Raw genomic sequence first — 7,801 nt, forward strand, 5'->3', positions numbered from 1 at the left:
GAGGGCCGTCTTCTTTACAGTTTTCTACATGAAGCTTAAAAACTTTGGAGAAAAGTTGTGAACAGTGAACCTTTACTTTTATCTTCTGCTTGCGGGAGTCATGAGGACCTCTTTCCTGGGGTGCATTTCTGAGGACAAAAAAAAGTCCTCAAAATAGTTGTATTTATACTAATGCTTTGTGGTCAACACCATTTGTTATCCAAACTGAAATCAAAATCTAAAAATGATATGCAGAGAAAGGAAATTGCATAGGAAGTATCTTCAGATTAAACTTTTCTCTTACCAGAACAAACCTTTTTAAAAACAGTAAATGAAATGATGTTTCAACTTAGCAATATGTAGAAATCTACCCATACAATGATTTCCACCCACCACCAAAAAAAAAAAAAACCAAACAAACCCAAAACATATATCTATCCTCAGTCACGACTCTGGCAGAGATAAAACCTATACAGGGTGTCCATTAATGGAGAACAGCAATGGGTTTACCCCCCAAATTCATAAAATAAATGACTTCCAGAAGCTTGAGAAGCAATTGTGGTGAAAAACCATAGCTATTGGGAAATCGAAGTGGCAAGAGAGGAAAAAAAAATCATGATTCCTGCATAATTTTTAAATAAACAATGTTTTAGCATGCCTGGTCTCAAGCAAAGCAAGAATTTCAGATTAGGAAACCATGACAACGTTCTATGAAGATGCGCTAGCTGGAAAATCAGACACTGGATGAGTATATGCCTCATTCTGAGCTTTCTTGAGCCATTTGCATCTCTGAGAGGTAGAATTTTAAAGGCCCAAACAGTCAAGGACCTGCAGGAGGTGTTGAAACAGTTTCTTGACTCCTGATGGCTGTTGACTGGGCTATTCAAAAGGGTGTGCTTCCGTGGTTCTCTTCTAGGGTTCCGTGGACAGGAGTGTGACAACCAGCCTTCTCCAACCACGACATGGCAGACACAGAATTCTCCTTGTATCTCTTGCCCACAGGACTACAATACGTTTGTAAACTGCACCTAAGTTACCAGTGATAACGCTGCCTGACCTCAGAGGCTGGTGTTCAGTTGCTCTTGTGTTTAAAATGGGGGTTAGGAGCTGAAGCTGCTAAGGTTCCCCAGATCTTCCAGTTTGATTGGGGAATGAAACCAGGAGACCCAGGCATCAGCTTCCAAAGGAGTTTGCAAAGAGATGGCTGACACCTTGTAGGAAGAGCTCCTCTGGTGGCCAGAGGAAGCTGCCTCTGCTTTTCAAAGGGCTTGGCAAGGAGGTAGCTCAAAGCCAACTGTGTAGGGTTGGAGAGGGATTCAGGCACTCGCTGAAACATAGCTGTCCCCGGGAGCCCTGCTTTTCCTATCGGATATTTTCCATTTTCTCTCCCTTTGGGTCTTGGACATTCCAGACAGGGTGGGGATGTCATTTCTGAAGCTGAGGACCCTCAACTGATACAGGGGGTGAGTCTCTCTCACACACACAGCAGGCTGCCTCGCACTGGTAAAATGAGACTTCCCGTGGGTATAATTCAGGAGGGGACAAAGGAAGTTACTATTGTCACGGGGAGGCTTATTAAGGGGCACACAAATTAGAGCATCTCCTGTGGTCCGAGTGCTTGCCGTGACGCAGAAAGCAAACGGGAGAATCGGAAAGGGCCAGGGGTTTCTCTGCGGAGCCGGGAACTGACCGTGGTTCTGAAGACGCCTCCCTTGGGTAAGCTAACGTCACCCAGAGTGATGCACAAACCACCTTTGCTGGTTTCTGTTGAGACTCATTTCAAAATAAAGATCAAATGGAAGGTTTCAGGGCAGAGATCCCTTTTATCATACCACACACACTCCCATATATGCACACGTACATACGTATTATACCCACGTGTGTGTGTGTGTGAATAGTGAAGAATCAGAAATTCAGTTTTTTTGTGGGAATCAACACTGTCAGTTGTTCTCAGATTTGGTGTGGACACTATTCAGCTTAACAGAATCACTGAAGTTCTTTCTGCTCTAAATATTCCCTGCTGACTAGAAACTATGGGTTATATCGGCTTGTTTTCCAACTAGTCAATTTAAAACAAATAGGAACTATACCTCCAAAATATTTCAGCTCAAATGGGGGGGGGGCATGGGACCTCCCTGGTGGCACAGTGGTTAAGAATCCGTCTGCCAGTGCAAGGGACACGGTTCGATCCCTGGTCCCGGAAGATCCCACATGCCACAGAGCAACTAAGCCCGTGCGCCACAACTACTGAGCCTGCGTGCCACAACTACTGAAGCCCGCGCACCACAACTACTGAAGCCCACGCGCCTAGAGCCCATGCTCTGCAACAAGAGAAGCCACCGCAATAAGAAGCCCGCGCACCGCAACGAAGAGCAGCCCCCGTTCGCCGGAGATACTGGAGAAAGCCCGCGCGCAGCAATGAAGACCCAATGCAGCCAAAAAAATATAAATAAATAAAATAGGGGGAAATGACGTAAATTGCTAAGGCTTGACCTATGGTTCGCTGGGGGCAGGTTCTTACGGCTGAGATATCCAAAGGATAGTTGTCAATAACCTGAAAGAAACGATGTCAATAGAGTCCCTTCCTCTCCCGTGAGAATGGGATGTTCAGACTCCCCTTGAGGCAGACACCAACAGCCTCTAGAGGGGACACCAGGCCGCGAGCTCCATGAGTCACACGGAGGGCAATTCAGATGCCCCATGAGGGCCAGGTGACCTACACCCGTGGAGGATGTGAGACCACTGTCTCCAGGGGCCAAACAGGCTGCTTTCCAGGCCAGCGTACAGCTATCAAGGAGCAGCTGCCACACAGAAGTCCTGGAGTTAAACCTACAGTGTTGCATTTGAGAGAAAGAAGAAAAGACACTGGAAGTTTCCCCTGGAAACCTCCCCCAAAGGACACACTGGCTAGCAGACCTCAGGATACTCTTGTGTGAACCAAAAGGGAATAACTGACTTTCCTGGCTCTTTTCTTTTGCACACTGGTCAGCCTGAGTTCCCAGACTACAATCATCCTTAAACTGTAGGCAGAGAGTTTTTATTTATAAAGATTGATTGCAGGGGAAAAAATGGATTAACTTTTGTCCCTTTGCTACATCTGTAAATGAAGTATTTTGTACCTGGATAATTTTAAGTTTTAGGAAGTCTGCCCTCGTGCGTGTTGATCACCATTCTTGTCTCACTCTTTTAGAAGGGTGTCTTCCCAATGTTGGGATGTTGGGACCACAGTAAAGTGTCTGAGAAGATCATTCATTCCAACTCCACTGACCACAGAGGGTGGTTTCACCTGAATCTTTCCTTTACCATTGACACCATTGTTTTTCTACTCTTGTCAACTCAAAAATGGCCTCAATTCTCCGTTCTAGTCTCTGTAAATGACACGATAGATGGTTTATAAACCCAGCGACCATCTCCTCCCTCAAAATTATATTACGTGTAATGTATTGCGTGTCACTTGTTGTGTACAGGAACAGTATGGGTGGTGGAGGAGTTGCGCTAAAATATGGACATAGCGGATATTTTTGTATGTAATATAGGCAATATACTGAAACACTGAAAGGAGTGTTGGAATAAATACGTTTTAACATAAAAGCATGCAAAGCTATAGCTTTTAAATGTACAGACATCCCGCTCAGAAATACCTAAATTGATTATGGGAAAACTTCAGAACCTGACATCGTGAAATGCACTAAATTAAAGGTGCAGCCTTTAGAGGGCATGACTTCTGTTGGGGTTGTTGATGGCATCTGCCAGAACATTTTGATCTTACTCTTCCTTACTTTTGGATTTTTTTCCTTTTTCTTTTTTTTTTTTTTTCCTGGAAATATCTCAGAAATAAAGTGACATCCTTTTCCAGCATAAAGGTATATACTAACCACAGGGTAATTCATCCTTTTTAACATGAAAATAAACATTTAAACATTCTCCAGTGGTTTCATTATTTTATCCACATCTTTTACTGGCAGCATCTCTGTGATTTGACTATATATATTTTTTTTAAGCAGGAGATTTTAACGCCTTTGACGCAGCAGTAAATGGAAACCAAAAGAAATTGTTTCTTGAAAGTTGCAAATAACTTTGACCTTTGAAAAAGGTAAACTTTTCATGTGTTGTCCTAGCAGACTGGGGGACACTTCTTCCCCGATGTTTCAGAAGGAGGACTCCTGTTTTGCAGGTCCCTGCCCAGGGTCAAACTGTCTTGGACTCAGTGCTGACATGTAATGCGTCAGCCCTGCCGTCTTCTCCCTTTTGGTCTCTACTTATCTGTGACTCACTCGTGTTTCCGTATTTGGGGCAGGGGCTTGTGGTGCTGAGAGCCCAGAGTAGGTAGAGCTCTAGACGTGTAAGAAAAACACAAGAGGGTCGGGGATCCTGCTCGGAAGGCTGATGATGTCTCAGCTGAAAGGTTGCCGGGTGCATTGCTGAGTCCCCACGGCTCTCTGTGGCTTGTATGCCCTTTCTGACGCTGCCAGCATCATCTTTGGCATTTTGGCAAATGGCACTCCTTGTTATCAGGATGAAAAGGGATGTCTCTATGGCAGTAACTTGACATGTCATAATAAATGCCCCACCCCGAGCCTTATCTTTCACTGGGCCCTCCAGACATCATATGAGGAAGTGAGTGTCAACCTAGGAATTGGCCTCGTGAAATGAAATCTGCAGAGTCACAGGCTTCAGATGAGCCCAAATGCTTTCCCAGTTTCCACACATGCCCCCATCGGCAGGATTTCTCACACTTTGGGTGAGTGTTTCCCACTAACAGCCCCTTCTTCTTTTTCCTCCTGGAATGGAGGAGGACAGAGCCACAGACCCCGAAGGCTCTCCCCAGATCTCAGCGTGCATGTATGCAGTTTAGTAAAGTTGGTTTCTGAAAGAGGGAACAAAGAAAGTTTGAAATGAGGCTTGTAAAAAAGTGAACCCTTTAGATTTTGACCTCTGTGTGCGCAAAATGCAAACACTGCATTGCAAACTTTTTGATATTGAAATGCTTAATGCCCGTTAGTTTCTTTATGGTTTTATACAATTTAGATCAGTTACACAGGTAGTTTATTGGTTTATATAATTTAGATCACTTACAGAGGTTTTGTGTTGTTTGCTTTAAACATTTTTTTTTAAAACACAAAGAAGTGCAGAAACATTCTAACCCGGTTACAGTGTTTGTAGCCTTTTCTATGAGTCAAGATGGCAGGACATGATCACTTTCCAGGTGGGAAGTAACAATTCAAGTCTGATAGAGAAATTGTGCTACCTGTCCAAGAAAGCAGCCATGCCATCCACTGACAAACTTGACAATCTTCCCATTTCACGAGATGCCTTTATAATTTCTATGGCTCTTGGTCAGTTGTTCTGCAATTTCTTTAGGTGCTGCAGCAACTGAGGTCAGTTTATACATCTACGCTGCCCACTGGAATAAAGCACTTTACAAACAGAGGGATGGATATTGCTTTGGGATTCAGGGTCCATGTGATGTTGACTTTTCCACCCCCTAGACAACATTACTTCTCTAAGATGGCTTAAATCACTTCTGACCTGAAACTTCTTTCTTTACTTCAATTGGTCAAAGAACGTGAGCAACGTTTTATTTTTCCCTGATAAGGTTGGAGCTGAAATAATCTGCTATTTTATTGTTACGTCTTATAGGGATCTGAGTCACTGAAGGAAATAACCCAAAAAGCCAGTGTAGACACTTCCCCTTGATATAGTTTTTTCACTTAGAGATGCTTCCTTAGACAGTGTGCCTTTTTTCCCCCTGTTGTAATCACTGTAGGATCTCCATTTAACCCATGTATATTCCCACATAGCGTGCTTTATTCCCATAAATATTTTAGGCTGACAAGGGTCGCACTCCAGGCATTGTTAAGCACACCTTTCCAGGTTTTCAACGCTTTACTTTACTATTCTGGTTGGTTGTAATGCCACTTGGTGCATCTGAAAATTTGCATCAGATCTGCTACCATATCAGTTACTCCAGAGCAATGAATTGTTCAGTACCACCAGCTTATGTGCCAAAAGATGCCAGGACTGGCAGACGGAGGGACCCAAGTACTTCCTCTGGGCACAGACCAGCAAGCAAGTGATTCCCTCTTCCTGTAGTTGTCTTCCACTGGGAGCCTTTTTCTGGACTTCTAGCAAGGGCATCAGTTTAAAACCCAACGTGGATTCCAAGAACAAACCCATTGCCCGAACCCCGTGACAGTTGGTGTTCTAGGTACATCAGTGCAGGTTTAAGCAAACGCCCAAACTATGAAAGGCAGGGGCTGAGAGTGGAGAATGAAATAATAAGCAACTGATCAAAGCCAGGAAAAAAGAAGTAGCTCTGCCACTCCCTGGCACACAATGAATATTGTACGGCAGATCCGTGCTCTTGCAGGGAGTCACATGTGTCTCCCCATGGCAAACGATTTTTCCAGTGCTGTTTATCTGTAACACGTGTCTGAAGGGCATGCTGTTTGCTGACGATTTAAATCTGTATCCTCAGCCATCAGTTCCCAGCCCCAGACTCTTCTCGGGTGGATCCCATCTGGGCTGCAAAATACAGGGAGTGACCAGACCCACATCACCCAGCCAGTTCTAAACTTTTGGGTGGCTTCAAGGCCACAAACACAGTGGGAACAAATTCTGTCTGGCGTTTGAAAAAAAAAAAAAGGGGTGTGTGTGATCTTCTATCTCCGTTCTTCTGAGTTGGATTCTTATTCCCTGGTAAACACCAGCTATTATAAACAGAGCATGCTGTTACAGCATTGTGCTTCTCTATACTTTTTTGGTTGTGTAATGAACCCGTCTCATACTATCCACGGCTTTCAGTATGATTGATCCATTGTATCTGTCCCACAGTATATTTAACCTATCTGTAAAGGCACTTCCAAACATTTTGAAAATGAAGAAATAAAATGTGTTGGATGATTCCTTGTCATAGTAAAACAATCAGTGGGTAAGCTCCAGGAAATTATCTCATCCTCTCATAGTTGTTCAAAGGAAGATACTAAGAAGTTTTTAGTTTCAGTGTAGGGGCAGCTGTCTTCAGGGTTTTGAGGACAGTCATTGGCCAAGACCTTGAGAATTTGAGAAAAGCATGGTGTATTTAAGTGTGAGAACAAGATTCTGAAGGAAAGGGGCTTGCTTTTGTGCCCTAGGGCAAGTACTCTGGCTAACCAGCCAGTTGAACTAACTTTCCCTACATTAAGAAGGTTCGTTCCAGAAAGATGACAGTGGTGACTTTCTGTAGTGCAGACAGGCAAACTCAGTTCTTGGAGAAAGCCAAGAAAAGTCCATTTTTCCTTAAGGCTTATAAAGTTAAATTTTAATGAGCAGAAAAGGTTTATTCAGATTTGCCCCTGCCAGCCAGGTGGAAGTCAATTCTATTTATAAAATTGAAGTCCCAGGAGAATTAAGTGAGGCATCAGACATTCCAATTCACCTTCATTGTCTTGGGACGTGCTACATTTGACTCCGGGACAACTTACACATTTCAGTACATTGGGTCTCCTCCACCCTGTAAAGTTTAACCAGGAAAAGGACTCTCATCACACCACACTCATGCCCTCTACAGATTATTGGCTCCACAGCTATGTTGCCTGAACTAAAAGGATGGCTGAGGGATCCTCTGTCAAAATTCAGCTTTAGGAAAGCAAGTGCCCTCCAGGACAGAGGCAGGGTAGCTGCCTCAGGCAACTGTGATAACCTTGATCCAACATCCGTGCTCCCAAGTTCACTGCGATAGTTACAGGGGCTGATGACAGCTTTTCAACCAGGTGTTTACAAAACTCCCTTCCCTTCACGCAAAGGGCAATGACTGTGAACAAAGCATGACTGGGCTGCAAAC

Source organism: Monodon monoceros, unplaced genomic scaffold (genome assembly GCF_005190385.1).
Source record: "Monodon monoceros isolate NGI ecotype Baffin Bay Population unplaced genomic scaffold, NGI_Narwhal_1 Super_Scaffold_1, whole genome shotgun sequence".
NCBI classification, from domain to species: Eukaryota; Metazoa; Chordata; class Mammalia; order Artiodactyla; family Monodontidae; genus Monodon; species Monodon monoceros.